The sequence below is a fragment of the Microtus pennsylvanicus genome, chromosome 10, assembly GCF_037038515.1.
Source record: "Microtus pennsylvanicus isolate mMicPen1 chromosome 10, mMicPen1.hap1, whole genome shotgun sequence".
In the NCBI taxonomy this organism is placed as follows: Eukaryota; Metazoa; Chordata; class Mammalia; order Rodentia; family Cricetidae; genus Microtus; species Microtus pennsylvanicus.
The window spans coordinates 105,158,843-105,176,919 of record NC_134588.1 but is presented as its reverse complement, the minus strand read 5'-3'; positions in this window follow the sequence as shown (position 1 = coordinate 105,176,919).

Sequence of the window (18,077 nt, the reverse complement as noted above, 5' to 3'; positions counted from 1 at the left end):
GTTCAAATTCCTGATAGACTAATTATATGCAAAATGTCTAGGTACATATTTTCTGCGGGCTTAAACACACACACACACAGGGAGAGAGAGAGAGAGAGAGAGAGAGAGAGAGAGAGAGAGCGAGCCAGTAGAGTATCTATGGAATGCCCTTCACGGATGTCCCTGATTTAGTATTGTGTATATATATAATATAGAGATAATCCTACATATAATACAGAGACATTTAAGGTATGGGTCCCTGGAGATTGTTGCCTAAGTTATACAAATACCCAAAGAACTAAACAAAGGTATCCCATAAGGAAAGAACACTCCAGTGCATGAGATGTGACCATCACTTTTCTGGCATAACAACCTTCCACCAGCAAACAAACACGGTTCCTGAAGTCTCACAATTGTTAACACTCTATTACTGAAGTATTTCAAATTCTTAAATTTTAAATTACATTTATCTATTTGTTTTCACGTGGGGGATGTGTGTGTGGTAGGCACACACATCTGTGCATGTGTGCACACCTTGGAGCATTTATTTGTGCAACGTGATTGAAGTCAGTTCTCTCTTTCCACTCATGTGGGTCCTGGCAATGGAAATCAGGGACCAGGTCCTCAGGTCTAGTTGGCCTTATGTTTAGACATCTTGCTGGGCCCTAGTGCAACATTTTAAAATTAAGGTATACGATTAAACTGAACACACACACATGAGAACAAGAGAGAGAAAACACTTGATTTATTGCAATTTTCATTTTATTACAGTAATATGAAGTGTGTGTGTGTTTTCCTTCATCAAAGTCTCTGAGTATTCATTATAGACAGTAGCCCAAAACAGGCAGTAGAGGATGACTAGATGATAAAGATGACTCCACAGATCTCTTTGTTCTTGTTGTGTAGATGTGCTTTGAGGAGATTCCAAACATAACTTGGCAAACAAATGAACAAAAGTCCTCCCTTTTTTCTTGATATGCCACTGTTTTTGGTTCTGAACACACTTGCTTTAGAACCTTCTGGCATGGCCCAGCTAACCCAAGCCTTTCTTCTCCCAGTTGTGTTTCTCTTCCCTTCCTCCCTTCCTTGATTCTTCTTTCCTGGAGGAACTCCCCGGTCAGCCCGCATGTATATGGACAAGCCCCATTCCCTGATGGCAGGCGGTGCTGATCTGCCACACAGTACCGAGTTTCTCTTTCCTGTCACTGGGGCTTCTAGAATGATCAGCAACTCCACCTCCTGCTTCATAAACAGCAGCTCACCCCTTAACCATTCCGAAGTTACCCTCTACTTCCACCGCTCTATTAAAACGACTGCCATCCCAGAACACTTTATCACATAATTCAGAATCTCCAGCATGATCTCAGAATAGCCTTGGTGTTGGACACCACATTCTTTTTCCTGAAATGTCCCCTTATCTGTCCTCTATGCTGTATCAATCATCATCCTGTCCTTTACATTTTTCTTTCTTAGTTTCTTATCCTCTTTTCCTAATCTTCAATTCTGCCAAGCAATCGTCTTGCTGTCTTACACAGACTTCCATAGTTCACTGCATTCGCTTTTAGTTGTTTTAGACAGTCATTCAAAGCTTCCTAAAGATCATCCCCAGGGTTTACAGTCTAGAGGATATTGGTCTAGTTAGTGGAAGGCGTGGAGACTTGTGTGTTGGGTAGTGAGTAATGCTGATGCCAGTACTGAGATGCTGGAAGGCATGGAGGTGTGTAGTTTGGAGTGAGATGAAGCTTTGAAGTGGCCATTGGGTAGGAAGAGGATGAAGCCAGGGCTTTGTTGCTGGGACTCAGGAGGTCAGGGCCAAAGGTCACAGAGCCCAATGAACCCCATTCGTAACTCTACAAACATGCATGACTAGCCATGTTCCCCAATAAAGACTGATGACAGAGAGATCAGTGAGACCATGAACAGCAGACAGAAGTGGGCTGCGGCATGAGGTGTCACCTTCACAACCAACAAGAAGTGGCATCCCTTGGGATGGGCTGGCATGAGTCTAGAGAGACTCCATCAGTCACAGTTGAGTGCAAAGAATTCTATGGGAAAGAAAATCCCCATGTAGAGTAAGGTTTTTAGTTTTCATGACTAATTTTTCATGTTCTCTTTCTAGAGAATGCCAGCTAATATGCACACTGCATACAACAGACCTGGAACTAACCATTGATTTCAGACACACCACGACTTGCCACTCCTTGGCTCACTTTAGATTTTTCCTTAGTCCTGAAAACTTTATAACCTGACAGCATACTAGGAAACATCCTAAGCATTTTTCTAAGCATTTTGCTAGTGCAATCTTTTGGAATTTGACTAAGTTATAAGGCAGGTGCCAAAAACAGATCTCATAGCTATAAATATAAACCTAGGCAGGGTGAGTCCATGCTCCCAATCACATTGCTTCTCAGCTAAGTCACATGTATTCTTCAAGACTCAAGTGTCCTCCCTCTCTCTCTCTCTCTCTCTCTCTCTCTCTCTCTCTCTATATATATATATATATATATATATATATATATATATATAATATGTATATATGTGTGTATGTATTATGTAAATACATATATACACATCACATATTTTCATAGATATTATACATATTATGTATATGTATAAAGAGAGATAGATATAGATATTATATGCATTGGTGTTTTGCCTGCATGTATGTCTGTGTAATGCCAGACATTGGTGTCAGATCTTGGAGTTACAGAAAGTTGTGAGCTGCCATATGGGTGCTGGGATTTGAACCTGGGTCCTCTGGAAAAGCAGTCAGTGCTCTTAACCCTTGAGCCCTCTCTCCTGCCTCCTCAAATGTCATTTCTTATGGAAGATCTCAAGGTTGTCACAGAGTTCCTTGTTCACACTTTGCTCATCCAAGACTACTTGAGCATCTCTCTACAGTGTCACGCAAACTTCTCCGTGACAGGAAACCACAGATCAGCGAAGCACTTCCACTGCTCACAGTGAGAGCTCAGCGACTATTGTTGAATTGAGACATATTCAAATAAATGGAAATGATTTATCAGAATGTGACAGCTAAAGAGAAACACCAATGAACAGTTCAAATACCCCTGTCAGCTCACAGTCTTCAACTTCCTGTTTGCTCATGACTTATGAAATAAATCACCGGGTGGGGAACTTAGTGGTCAGAAATAAGGGTCATAGGAGTGTGACATGCATTGGAGATGCTAAACAAGCTAGTGGCCATTCACTGTCCTTCCCTCTAAAAGAGACAGAAACTAGAAAGGGGACTGGCCATTTCACAAACATCCCTATCCCAGCACTTGAACATCCAGGGTACCAGACAATGGCGTTTCCTCATGCCACCAAAGCCTTCCCCTGGCCTATGCCGTTGCTTTCTGTCAAGACCAGGTCTCTTGGGGTGATCCTTCACATATCTGAGGTAGCTTCCCCTACACCCCATGCTACATTGGGGTGTCCCTGAGTCTCTCCTCAGGTTTGTGTTGGACCCTGACCAGCTGGACTTCAGTTCTTTCTCAATTCTTCCTTAAGTTCCCCTTCCCCACACTTACCTGGGTAGCTGCTTCTGAACTCCGCATTTGCACCTGACTGGGAGAGACCAGGAGGTGGCCAGAGAGGTTTGCTGGTAACACAGTGAGCAGCCAGGAGGGCCTCACACAGTGAGAAGTTCACATTGGGGGTGGGGTATGGATCCGAGCTCAAGTCACCTGGGCTGGGGGCAGCAGGAAGAAACAAAACCAAGGAGCCTCCCTTCCTCTCTGAGCGCCTCTAATGACCTGCGGGGAAACCACACAGCAGTCATTTCGCAGATCCGATGGCAGGTCACTGCGACAGATGTTCCCAGCATATGTACAGAATTAATTACCCACCAGTAAACCAAGTCCGCGATGCAAAGAGTCATTTTGTCCACATTTCTTACGATTTTGCTGTTATTGGAAGCTCAATTATTCTTGATCATCTTGATCTCCTTGGATTAAAACCCTTCTTAATGGGCTCTGATGAAGGGTCCAAAGAGAAATAAGGGGCTGGGTTGCAAGGGAGAGGGACACAGAGGAGGGAGGAGGAAGTGCTCAGTAGACGGACTAGGACTAGGAGTCACCCATCCTGCTGATGGCTGGCAGTGCTATGAAGAGCGATCGGTAAATTGTCTGATTAAAACATTGGCTGCTTGTCATAGTTTTAGAAATATCCTAACGGTTACCTTCTATTTAACAGTGCTTAAACTTAATTCCGCCCCGTGCTGGGCAACAGCTGCCATGTCTAAAAGGACACAACACTGGGAGAAAGTGTTTCTGAAAAGGATTTCTCTCAATTGGCTTTTAAAGTTCTGAACACATTTCCATCTGGGGTCATGGAAGAAATTCTCATGTCCATCAGTTTAAAAGAAAAAAAAAGGAAGAATTCAAGAGCCTTTTGAATTTTCTAAGGTAATTATTTCCTTGGCTATTTTCTTTGAGAGCAGGAAGCATTGAAATGCAATAAATCCCTAACAAACAAAAAGATCTGAAATAAACGGTGCTTTGTCCCATTGAAAGTTCCTGACGCCTTTAAATTCTAATTTCATAACTCTTATTCAGATCCCCTGTGTAACAAAGTATAACAAATAAATTAAAAAAAAAAAGCCCGTCCATTCCTTTGAGCAATGGCAGTCTATACACAGCCTTTTCCTCATTTCTTCACCTCATTCGGTCACTGTGCTAGCCTTTCAATAATTTCTGTGCTTTGTGCTGGAGGAAACTAGGCAAGTCAGAAGTCAGTGATTTGAAGGCCTGGCTCCAAGGTTGATTACTAAAGGCCAGAAGTCCCCTTCCCCCATCCTCACCCCCCATTCCTATTCCTGTCTGCTCCTAGAAGCCCAGGCCAGTTCAGAACCATGAGTTCTGTTTATTTTCCATTCAGCAAGACTTAGGTTTTTGTTGTTGTTGTTTTGTTTTTTTTTTTTTTGGCAGTGTGCTAATGAGAAGTGGGTCAAAGATTTTTCTGGAATGTTCTCGAGTTGCTTCAGGTCTGGGATAGAACTAGAGACCGAGAACTTCTTACTCTAGGTATCCGTGTCCTGTCTTTTCCTTCTTCAAACTCCATCCATCGTAGGAAATAAATGCAGAATGACCCATGACTTTTGTTGTTCTTTGGTTGGTTGTTTATTTTGGTTTTCAGTACACTGTCTCACTGTGTGGCTCTGACTGTCCTGTAACTTGCTCTGTAGACCAGATTGGCCTTGAACTGAGATTTGCCTGCCTCTGCCTTTTGAGTGCTGGGAACCAAAGGTGTGCACCACTATGTCCGGATTGATCCATGATTTTTAATGTCACTTTGGTGTGCATTGTTGCAGCAAGCCACTGGAGTCTGACAGTTGAAATGCTTTGGGGTAAAGCTGTTGTCCTCACATTCCAAGGAACTCCAGGTTTCTGCCTCAGTTCTCCAAAAGTGGAGAGGAAGATTAGGAACCTCAGTGCATGGTATTTTATTACTTCTGGCAGCTTCGTTACTTAGAACATCAGGTACCTAATATTTCACGAGGTGGCACCTCGGCTCGGCATCTTAGCTTGTTTGATGAGGCATGACACCTACCTCTTTTCCGTCTAATATAGAGTTGGTACTACTGAAGACTGAACTGTATTCTGGGAATTTGGGAGGTGGATCAGCGATTGAGTTCTTGTTCTACAAGCACAAGAACCTGAGCTCAAAACCCTAGCACCCATATAAAAAACTGGGAACAACTGTGTGAGCCTATAACCCACTGCTGTAAAGGGTGAAGATAGGAGGGCCCATGGGAGCTGCTGGCTGCTAGTCTAGATCCATATTCAGTGAGGAGACTCTGTCTTAGGGACAGAAGCCAGAGAGTGGTAGAGCGGGAACCAGGCATCATCTTTATCTGAATTCCATGTATGTGCATGAGTGGGTATAGTTAGTTACCCCTGCTTCCCCTGCAGTGTGCTTACACCACACACACACACACACACACACACACACACACACACACACACACACTCAAAAATTTAAAACCACGGCAATTTTTTTTTTTTTTTTTTGGTTTTTCGAGACAGGGTTTCTCTGAGGTTTTGGAGCCTGTCCTGGAACTAGCTCTTGTAGACCAGGCTGGTCTCGAACTCACAGAGATCTGCCTGCCTCTGCCTCCCGAGTGCTGGGATTAAAGGCATGCGCCACCACCGCCCGGCCAAAACCATGGCAATTTTTATCATGGTATGAATGAGAGAATGGTTGGCTGTGGTTCTTCCTAGAGGGTAGTTATAAAGGAACACGCTGGCCCTGAGGGGTTCAGAGCCCAGAGATGCGTGAACTTGATGTAATTCACTTTGAGCTTTATATGACAGTGTTTCCCCATGAAGGTGCAGGAGAATCCAGGTACAGTTTTGTCCCCTCTAGGTCTAGTCTTCTGGCATTTTCTCACTATCCTACATTTGACTTTTCTTTCATTGGCTAAAACAATAGCAACCTAATGTGGTTTATATGTTTTCCTGCTTCTTAATCTCCATACCGTGTGTTTTCATTCCAGGTCTTACACATAATTCAGCCCTATCTAAACATGCTAACATGGCACAGTATGTCAAATATTTAAAAGCAGGTCAGAACAGACCTAGTTCAAGAGAGCTGGGGAGTCCTCAGCTGTGGTAATTTATTATTCCTTACAACAAATGATTAAACCAATTCTCTGATTAATCAAAACTGTACTTTGGAACTAGTCACATGAGACTGGAATTTTAAATCATGTTTTGCAGGCCGTGACAATATAAAGAACAAGACTGAAGAACTAATTTTATAAGAAATATTTAGCAAATAAGCATTTATCTTCTCCCAGACGCCACGAAGGATCAAAACTACTCTCATGCACACTCTGCCCAGCACTGAGGAGGAAAATGCCAGTATGCCAGTTCTTGAATTAGGTGCTCCATGAGACCTTGCACCATGCCTCCAGGAATGACATTTAGCATTGTTAATGACATTCCAGGGTGTCAAATCCTCAGCACCTATTCTCATGGCTTTTCGTGTTCCCACCCCACTCCATGCTAAAGAAAAGGGCTGAGTTCTCACTTCCCACTGCTACGTCCACAGGTTTAATTCAGGAGAAGCAAGACACAGTCTTACCGTGCACATATTTAAGAAACGTGGCATTTCCTTCTCCTTTGGCACCCATACATGCCTGGTATATACACATGTGCATGCGCACGCGTGCACACATGCACACACACACACGGTGCAAAGGTAAATAAGACTGAGATTCTATTCTCAGAGAGCTGAAAACACTGCTATGTTGGTTGTGATGTGGGTGACATGGGAGACACACTGCCTACCATATGACATACACCTCATACTGCTATTATATATGAGGATAATAATATGCCAATGTATGATGCTGTCGTGCAAGAATATTAACATCCCACCATATTATCCTGGTATACAAAAGGAAAAAAGTGTCCAAATGCATATTATACTGCTATACAAGAACAAGAAGCATTATCAGCATGTCTTATTAGTGTTTTAAGTTGTGAAAGCAAGTGGAGCTCTATTCATTCTGTAGAACTATTCATTTGTATCTTGTTATAAAGAAGAATTAGAAACAGTGAGTGCCTAATCATATAGAGTAGAGGAGCATGAAACCCAGGAGCATGAAGTCCTGAGCGATGTGTGTTGTTGACATGCATATGGCCTTATCAAGGACCTTAGCCTCAGACATATGGGAAAATGGCAACCCCCTTAATCCTTGGCCCACGAGTCTCAGAGAGAGAATGGCAAAGCCTTCTTCAGTGTTTGTGTGCAGCAAATGTCGACCATTGCTTCCTCCTGGATATTTACAGCCTAAAGACTGTTCCTCTACAGAAATGGGTCCTGCTGACATTAGCTAAGCCTGTCCCATTGATCCAGCTGTATACTATAAACCCCGGGTGTATGGAATAATCCACCTGTCTGTTCAACTGTATATAATAAACACAGTTTACCTGATTCCAGCTTTTCCATGTGTTCATGTGGCTGTGTTTGTTTTTTCTTCATTCCCTTGTTGCCCCTAGTCCTTGAAGCCATGCCAGGACACGGCACTTGATAGGCCTCATATATCCTATCCCCTGCCAACCCCAGGCATCTTCTCCAGCAAAGACACAGACAGTAAGATTTCTTACCCTTGAAACCCTATCAACTCTAGTAAGCTTCCCACCCCAAGATGACAATGTCTGAATTTCACTGTTTACTTAAACCTTCTTCTTTCCCTGATCTCTTACCAGGTTCTCCTGGAGCATGTTTTTAGTTCTCTGGTTCTATCCAGTCTCTGTTTCTCAGCCCTACTGTGGTTATTAGACATTAGTTCAACTCCTATTCTCCAGCATGTTTTGATCACAGCACCAAGCTCTCATCCTTAAACACAGAATTACCCAACTCAACGTTTCCTTCTCTTCTTTCAAGATGAATTACACTACACAGGCCCAGTTCCCTTTGGATGAGGTCAGCAGGAACTAGCTGCTGGATCCTCAAAAGAGCCTCCTGGTCTCCAGGTCAGCCCTGAAGGCCATGCCTGCCATCCCATGCCCACTCTTGTTCCCTCATTGCTACCTGGAATTTTATTTAGCCTCTAAAAACGTTCAAATGAGGGCCCCCAGGGTCAAGGTCACTATACAATTTCCTCAGTCCCTATCTCCTCACATTTTTTTCATTCATTTTGGGGGATCAAATGCTCTTGCTTGCGGGAGAGAATCCATGTAATTGTGTTCTCTGCATGGTTAGGATTTCTCCTCTCTCTTAGGAAACCATCACCAAAAGGTTAAAACTTCTTGTCTCTCTTTTCTCTTTTTCTTTCCTGACCTTGACCTTAAATTTGCAGGATACAGAGGAATGACCAAGTGTGATTTGTCCCATGCTTTTTGAAAGCACAGGAAGTACACAATTATAGTCACTAATGGTAGGCAGATTGGCAGATAATTCTTTTATTTTCTTTGGTTTCAAATTATTCTGCTACAATTGAAACATTTACCTTTCTTTATTAATGAAGCATTTAGTGCAAGGGACCCCTTGAAAACATCTCCATCCTGCGCTGGGTGCCAAGCAATGTCCTAGATAATTCAGGAAGTTGCATCTGTGATCATGGGGAGCTGTTTTCATTTGCTGCAAATTTAAATGGTCCCTGCACCGTGGCTTATTTCAAGGCACAAAAAGCCTTGAATAACTAAATAAATATGTTATAGACCTATAATTATGGTAAATTTTAAAGTGGGCAAGAAGAGACTTCTATGATTGGCAATTAAGAACCCTGGGCATTGAAAGTAATTCAGTTTAATTCCCTAACCTGAACATACCAACTTCCTAACAAAATTAGCATTTAAAACATTAAAAGGCATTTATAAAAATTATGAACAAAACGAAGGAAATTAACTTACCTGTAATTATATTAGCAATAATCACTTGATGTTCCAAGCACAACCAAATTCATGCCTCATTAATGAAATGCGAGTGTCTCTCCTGCCCTTCCAGTTTGTGTTTAATTTTTGGTGGTTCCAGGGATGTAAACCAAGGGCATCATCCACGTTAGACAAGGGCTCTACCACTGGCATGCGTCCCCAGCCTCGGCATCCACGTTAGACAAGTGCTCTACCACTGGCATGCATCCCCAGCCTCAGCATTCTGTTTGAAAGACAAATGATGCATTTAGAATGACCTATGCATTTTAAAAAACTATTTTCAATTTATGATATTAATTATTTTCAATCCAATTCAAATAATTAAAAAGATGAGTATAACGAGTTAAATACCAAGAATACACAGAGAGAAGGATGACTATCCCCTCGTAAAACACATACATAGTAACTTTTTTTAGTCTTAAAGTCATTGATTTGTAAGTTTTTGTTTCTTAATTTTTGTTTTTGGTGAGAGTTCTTTTTCTGGACAAGATACACTCATGAGTCTGAACTGAAAGCATGGTACTGGGATGGAGATTCCTCATTTTGGTGACCTGCTCAGCCATTTTAATCATGGTTTTCTATGTTTTCTTTTCAATATCCACATAGTATCTTTTCTGTTCCAAACAATTGTGCATATGCCAAGTCTTAAGAAGCAATTGAGGTCTTCACTTCATGCTCATGAAGACAGAATTCATGTGCCATATTTCTTCAGACTAAGTGGGAGCTCCTGATGGCCAACGCATAAGGTCTGCTTTGATATGCATATCATATAGAATGTTGAATATTGTCCCACTGGTGAAGAGAATTGAAGAAACAGTGGCTCCAACAATGGGGTATAGTACACACCCATGTAACCAGGACAGAGAAGCAGCCCCTAAGCTCTGTACTGTTCTACTCCTCAGAGCTACCTCCTTTGGCAAACTATACCTTCATATATTTTGTCACTGCTCTGAATAGCATTTAATACCCTCTGGGCTTTTAATAAAGAAAGTTCTGGAGCTTAGAAATGAAGAAACTGAGACTCTAGGGTAAACTTCACGTATCTAACATGAAGTTGAGTTTACATATCAAGATCTCCCCACAATAGTCCTGCCTCCCCCCAAATAATGCACTGCTATGTTAAACATCAGGTGAGTGGGAATGGCCAGTGGACCAGCAGATACCAAGAAGGAAAAAATGATGCTCATAGAGTCCTCCCATAGTCTTGAGATAGTTTCCTTGGGGTGGGGAGATGGCTCAATCAATCAAGTGTTTTTGATTTTTTGCAAGCACAAAGGCCTGAGCTGGATCCCCAGAACCCACATTTAAAAAGGTAAGCTGCTGTGGGACAATGGTCTTGTTCCCTGCCACTTACATTGTATTGTTTTAATAAAATGCTGATTGGCCAGTAGTCAGGCAGGAAGGATAGGCAGGGCCACCAGGCAGGAAGTAGAGGCAGGGTGACCAGGCAGGAAGTAGAGGTGGAGCAACTGGAACAGGAGAATTCTGGGAAGAGGAAAGACATAGTCTGCAGTTGTCACCAAGACACAGAGGATGCAAGATGAGAATACCTCATTGATAAAAGTACCAAGCCACGTGGTTAACACAGAAAAGAATTATGGGCTAATATAAGTTATAAGAGTCAATAAGAAGCCTGAGCTAATAGGCCAACCAGTTTATAATTAATGTAGTAGACCTCTGTGTACTTCTTTGGGATGAACTACTGTGGCACCAGGCAGAACAGAAACCTTGGTCAACAGTAAACAGAAGCAGCAAGATAGTTCTGTGGGGAAAAATACCTGCTGCCAAACTTGACCACCTAAGTTTGACCCCTGGCCACTACGTGATAAAAGGAAAGTACCTAGTTCCAATAGATGTTCTCTGCCCCCATATATGACTGTGGCACTCCCTTCACCCCCAAACTCAGCACAATTGTATAAACTTGTAATCGCAGACTGGGAAGGTGTGGAGAGAAGGACCCATGAGTTTTCTGGCCTATGACTCTAGTCTACATTGCCAATTCCAGTCAGTAAGACTTCTGGTGTCAAAAAATAAGGTGGATGGTCCCTGAGAAACAGCACCTGAGGGTTTCCCCTGAATTCCATATGCATACATGCCCATACAAATGTACATAAACACACACAGACACATGGACACACATGGGTAGGGCAGGAGAGGGAGGAAAAGTGGGGGGGGGGAGAGAATAGTGTTTTTAAGGTGTTTCTTCAGAACCAGGGTTATGTGTTGGCCCTCCCCAATATTCACTCCATCTGTGATCTACTGGAGCATGGGGGAGGATAGTGGTGGTGGGAGGTCAGGATTCCTGTGGACCCAAGCTGCAGGATCTCTATGACACAGGGCAGCAACAGGGACGTCCAGAAAAAAAACCCCAGTGAGGGCCTAGCTTTGATGGTGCAGCTGAGACCAGGGGCCTTGAGCCAGACCAATGATTCTTTTTGATAAATGCCTGCATGTGAAAATGCATGGATAAAGGCCTTACTGCATGGCTTATTGTTCACACTGCAGCTTCCCTGATTGGACTGCCCCTTTCTTTTTTCTCTCTCTCTCTTTTTCACTTAAATTTTATTTTGTTTTATTTTGGGGTGGGGAGGGAGATGGCTGTGACCTGATCTGGAGGCATGATGTGAAAGACACAAAAAAGGGAAGGAAGGGAGGGAGGGAGGAAGGGAGGGAAGGAGGGAAGGGAGGGAGGGAGGAAAGGGAGGGAAGGAGGAAGGAAGGAAGGAAAAAAGGGAGGGTAGGAGGAAGGAAGAGAGAGAAGGAGGAAGGGAGTGAGGGAGGAAGGAAGGGAGGAAGAGAGAAGGTTTAGAAGGTCTTACTTTGGTGAGCAGCCTGTGACTGGGTCTGTTTCGTCTTAGCATGCTGCAACTCCTGTAGACTTGGGATACAAACTTTGCAGTTTTGATGAATCAAGGCAAGCTCAGAGTGTACCCACAACTTCCAAGCTTGAGACTTTCACAAGTTTTAAATGAGTTCAAATGCTGTTAAAATAAAAGACCCAGAAGAATTTACTAATATTCTATAGTCATCCCAGAGACAACAGATTTGATCATATTCAGGAGGAAAAAAAGTGATAAACAAGGAAAAATCGTAGTGTTTTTCCCCACTGACTCTTAACTCATTTTGCCTGAAACCCATTGACTTAATTTGTAACGATTTTGTGGAGTAAGTAGATTACTGCCACTGTGGACAGTTTAGATGAGCAACTTTTGTTCCTATAGCAAAAACTGGGGGCTAAGATGCCAACATTAGTGGCCTGCCTTTTAGAATCACCAGGGGAACTCCCACTGAGCAGCCACTAGACCAAGACAGCTTAATCTAATAGTGCCCTTAATATAACATTACCACTTAGCGCCCAAGCTTCCAGTGAGTGTCAGGGGGGCTGGGACAAGCTTCTTGATTCCAGAGTCACTGTGAAATGTTACCAGCCATACTATCAGAAGCTGGGAGCTGAAGGTAAAGGGACACTGCTCCTTCCTTATCAAACATACCCTGCTTTTTCGATCATGTGGAAGGGTCCCTGTGGCTCAGTCATTCTGAGTGTGTACCTTGGGTGTGCACCACATCTGTACCAGGAGAATGCACACAGGAAGCATGAGCTTGAAGGGTCTAAAAGTCAACTGTCCAACATGGAGGAGCCAAGCTAGGCATGGTAGTACATCCTTGGAATCCCAGAGCACAGGACGATTGGGAGTCTAAGGCCAGCATGGGCTATATAGTGAACCATATGAGGGGAGCAGGGTGGAGGAGGAGAAGGAAAGAGAAGAAACAGAGGTGATATCAGGACTCTAATCTCATTGCAAAATCAAGTCAGAATCTGGGTGGTACCCACAACAACCAGTTTCAATTGTGTGCCCTGAATGGCAAAGAAAGGCTCAAGAGATTCAAACATTCACGCCCAGGACAGGGACGCTGCAGTTGCCACTTCCCTGATGTCATATCCCAGACAGTTGGAATTGACCTTCGGGCAGGAGTCCAATTTAGAGAGTTGACAAACAACTCGCAGAACCAATAATAAAGATACAGACACACAAAGGAAAAGAGATTGTAGACCTTTGCTTACTGCTTTGGTGCAGAGTGAAAATTAAGCTGAAGACAGATTACTTCCACTTTTGTTTGAAAAGCCAGGACCCATCCTCAGAACACATGCTTTACATGTGAAGACCACATCAATGTTACTTTTGCATCTTAGGCAGCAACTCTACTTCTTCTCTACCTTGAAAATGAAATTCCCAATAACAACATGGTTCCAGCCCACGATAGGGCCTTCAGAGGTTTTGTTAAATTAGGTCAGACCAGGATAGACGATTTCTTTCTAGATTTATTTTATGTGTGTGAGTATTTGCCTGCCTGGATGTATGTGTATCATGTAGTACAGTGCCTGCAGAAGGTGTCAGCTCCCCTGGAACTGAAGTTATGGATGGTTGTGAGCCACCATGTGGATGCTGGGAACTGAACCTGGTCCTCTGCAGGAACGGTGGGTGCTCTTAACCTCTCGCCATCTCTCCAGCCTCCAGGGTAGACAAAATTAGTTGAGTTGGTTCAATCTATTCCATGTAAACTTTCAACCTTTATTTGCCTCCATGAAAAGGGAGGGGACAGTCAAGTCACAGAACCAATCTGTCTCCACATGCACCAGAGTTTGAACAGTTTTATGGGAAATAAAATCTTTGGATAGCATGACAACCATGTTTGGATTTTCCTTTTCTTTCTATTCCTTTTCTTGGTTTAGGCCACAGAACACTCCCTGCTGAAATGGGCAAAAAGCAGTTTTAAAAAGAATATAGGTCAAGGCATTAATATAAATTTGATCACCTCCTTTTTACTCTCTAACATCCCCCACAATAAATCAGCCTTTTCGCCTCCACCCCCTCCTCATGCCAGCCTCACCCTCCCGTGCTGATTTCGGATCTTGGAATGTAAATCTGTGACAAGGGCATCTATATATAATATTAATAGTGCCGAGGAGGGCTGGCGTGAAGTGTGTGAGCTTGCCAAGAAACGAGAGATCTGAGCCCTAGTGCTCATCCTCGGCGGCGAACATTTCATCTTCAGCAAGACAAATGTACCATCATTAGAGGCTGGGAAAAAAAGAGAAAGAGAGAGATAAAAAAGCGGGGAGGAGCTAAGTTAGTAGCCATCTTGCAAGGAAATGGCTAAGATGCAGGTTCCAATCAATCTTACTAAGCCAGGTCCCCTGAGATACTGTCAGCCACTTCAGGCAAAACAGATTGCTGGGGAGATCTCTTGGCATCAGACAAGCAAGGCTACAAACAAACCCCAGAGAAGCACACGGAAAAGATCAGGGATTAGCTTGCCTAGCAGTGACATGTTGCCTTATTGCATTTCTTCATGTACTCGAGAGAGAGAGAGAGAGAGAGAGAGAGAGAGAGAGAGAGAGAGAGAGAGAGAGAGAGAGGAACTTTACACGCAAAGAAAGGAGGAGCCCAGGGAAGTGTTGCAGGAGGGAGCTCTGTTACAAGCCAGTAAGCATCACCTGTGGGCACAGACATAGGGCAGAAGACATGTTTGTAAGAGACGGCGAAAAGCACCAGGAGACAGCAGTCTAGATTTTCCTCTTTACTGAAGGTCAAACAGTAGCTGCCGGGGGGGGGGGGGCAAGCTGGGAAAATGCCCAGTTCCTTTGGGTTTTGTGCCAGTCATGAAGGGCATGAGGAGGGTATCCAGCTGAAGATCGTTTGACTGGGTCTGGTGGTACGTGCACTTCGGAAGATACCCTGTTTGAGGCCAGCCTGAGCTACATGAGAGAGGTCATGTGTCAAAAAGCACAGAAGCATGGTTAGCCCCTCATCCACGCTCCTGTAAGTAACCCCAGAAAATTCATGGGTTCAACAAGTCAGACTTGGGTGGAGCGGTTCCTTTGGCCTGTGGTTGCCTTCAATACATGGCAGTAGAAACAGACTCCCCGGGTAAAAGTAACCACATTAAATTTCAAACCCTCGATGTGATGTCAGTAGAAGGTGGGATCCACAAGGGAAGACAACTCCAGAGCTCTCGACCCTCATCATCTAGGATACAGGGGGAAAGCAGCGGCATCCTGTCAGCCGGGGAATGGGCGCTCACCAAGGCCTGTTCCTGCTGGCACCCTGAGTTTCTCCTCAACCGTGAGAAATAAACATTTGCCCTTTTAGTCACCCAGACTGTGAGATTGCATCAGCAATCTGAATTGTCAAGGCCTACTAGGAAAATGAAGTTTACCTTTTCCTTCATTGCTTAAGCAGGATAAATGGAACCCGAAGTCCACCACCCTCTCATCTCATTTAGTCCCTTTGCTCTGAAACTATGATTCTGTTTATATTCTACACAGATGCCAAATGCGCAGAGAGCAGACCAGTGGCAAATGGCGCTCAATGGGCTTTCTCTTACAAGTATTTTTAAGGTTTACTTGGGAGGATTCTTGAGTCCTGTTGCCAAAAGTGAGTTTAAAGCCAGCTCAGACTTGGAGCTGTTAGCTCTGAGAAAGCTTACTCCACAGCGTTCTCAACCACTCTTGATAAATAAACTCGACGTGAGTCATGTTCAGGATGACCCTGGATGTTAGAGCCCAGCTTCCCTCTCTGATCCATAGATTTTTGAAGCTCTTTTGAAAAATGTTCAAAGTAAAAGAAATCAAGCATTCGAGCTTTTGTAAACATCTTCTTTAGGCACTGTGAAAAAGGGAGCTATTGTTCCTGCCAAGCATTTAATTCAGGATCCTGTTCGTTAGAGAAGATAACATACGAGTTGTTGCAGACTTAGCTTGACGGGACAAAAGGTAGTACTAGATGCACCACTCAGCAAATACAAGGTCGCTTTTAACTGCATCAACTTCATTCCTTACGGTCTTACAGGACTTGGTGATCAGCACCTTGTAGCATGCAGATCTTACCTGATCATGAATTGCCTTCTCCCTTTCAGTGGCCATAGGTTGTGCTTCATTTAGGCTAAAATATATGGAATTCTGGTAATAGTTTGTGGAAGATAATTAGGATAGCTTACGTTATTAACAATAAATTCCTGAATGGAATGTCTTCATTAAATTCCTTCCCTCAAGGCTCAGGGAACCCCGTGGAAGAAAAGAGATGGAGGACACCAGGAGAACAAAGCCCCCTCAATCGACTGAGCAAAGCTCACCTGAACTCACAGAGACTGAGCATCAAGCACATGACCAGCGCGGGTCTGCGCCTGGTCCTCCATGTGGATGTTATGATGTCCAGTTTAGTGTCTTCATGGGACTCTCAAGGGTGTGAACCAGTGGAACTCTGGTTTCTGTGCCTTCTCTTGGGCTCTTTTTCTTCTATTTGTCTGTCTTGTCCAACTCTGATTTTTTAGTGTTTGTTTTATCTGACTTTATTTTGTTGTATTTTATTATTATCCATTAGAAGCCTGTTTTTTGTTGTTGTTTTTAATGAGAGACATAAAGGGAGTGGATCCAGATGGAAGGGAAGGTGGAGAGTAACTGAGAGGAGAAACTGTAACCAGGATATATGAGAAAAAAAATCCATTTTCTTTTTAATAAAGACAGGGTTTCTCTGTAACTTCAGAGCCTGTCTTGGAACTAGCTCTTGTAGACCAGGTTGGCCTCAAACTCACAGAGCTCCACCTGCCTCTGCCTTCTGACTGTTGGGATTAAAGGCGTGCACCACCACCACCAGGCCAAAAAAAAAAATCCCTTTTCAATAAAAGGAACAAACAATAATGTGTTATATATCCACAGATTGCTTTGTGACAAATAAATATAGCAGATCTTTAGGTAGGAGGCGCCAAAGCAAGAAATTCTTTAAATAGAGAATTGGTTTGAATGCACATGGTCTAGTGTCTGTGTCTGAATATGAGAGGGAGTGGTCCTCACCCAGGACTGAGTATACCAACAATCCTCTAATCCACTCTGGAAAACAGTCTGCCACTGGCTGCATCAAAAAGCTTCAGGATCCCAGAAAGATCATATAGATTTTTGTTTTTGATCTCTCTTGCAAAATAAAGACTAGATGGACTAGAATTTGACAATCTGGGCACAATTAAGGAACATTTTCTTATTATTCTCAAAACAAGAAAGCAATGGTTAAATAAAATATTACATATTTGCTTAATCTGCTTAATTTTATATTTACATAACAATGGGGATGCTCATAGCAAAAAACAAACAAACAAAAGCCTATGTGGTGGTGGCAGACGGGAAGTACCTGGGTGGGTACAGCCTTTGCCTAGTTTTCATGAAGCCCTGGGTTCCATCCCAGCACTGCATGAGTATAATGCTGTAAGCCTGAAATCCCAGGACTCAGGAAGTGGAACTTGTGAGAAGATCAAGGTCATTCTCCAGTGCATAATAACAAACAACAACAGTCAACCAATGTAAATGCAATTTGATTTAAGTTATCTTGGTTGATTTAAGTTATCTTTATGGGGCATCTCTTTTAGATTTTAAATTAGTAGGAAATTAATGTACGTGGTGGCATTTCAAAATTCTCTATAGCTGTCTCTCTCCGTGGGATTTGTCTTCTGCTTTGTGGCAGTGTCAGAAAATATATGGTACAGCATGATTGTCATGACGATCTTCTTTCCCCAAATACAGAGCTGTGATTCACTCATTAAATATATCTGACACCTTGACTAAATTCCTAGCTCATTGTCGGATGAAGCTGTCTCTCATTCATCTTTTTATTCTGAGCACTGACACAGGACTGGGCCCTGAACTGAGCGCAGTGGCTGTGT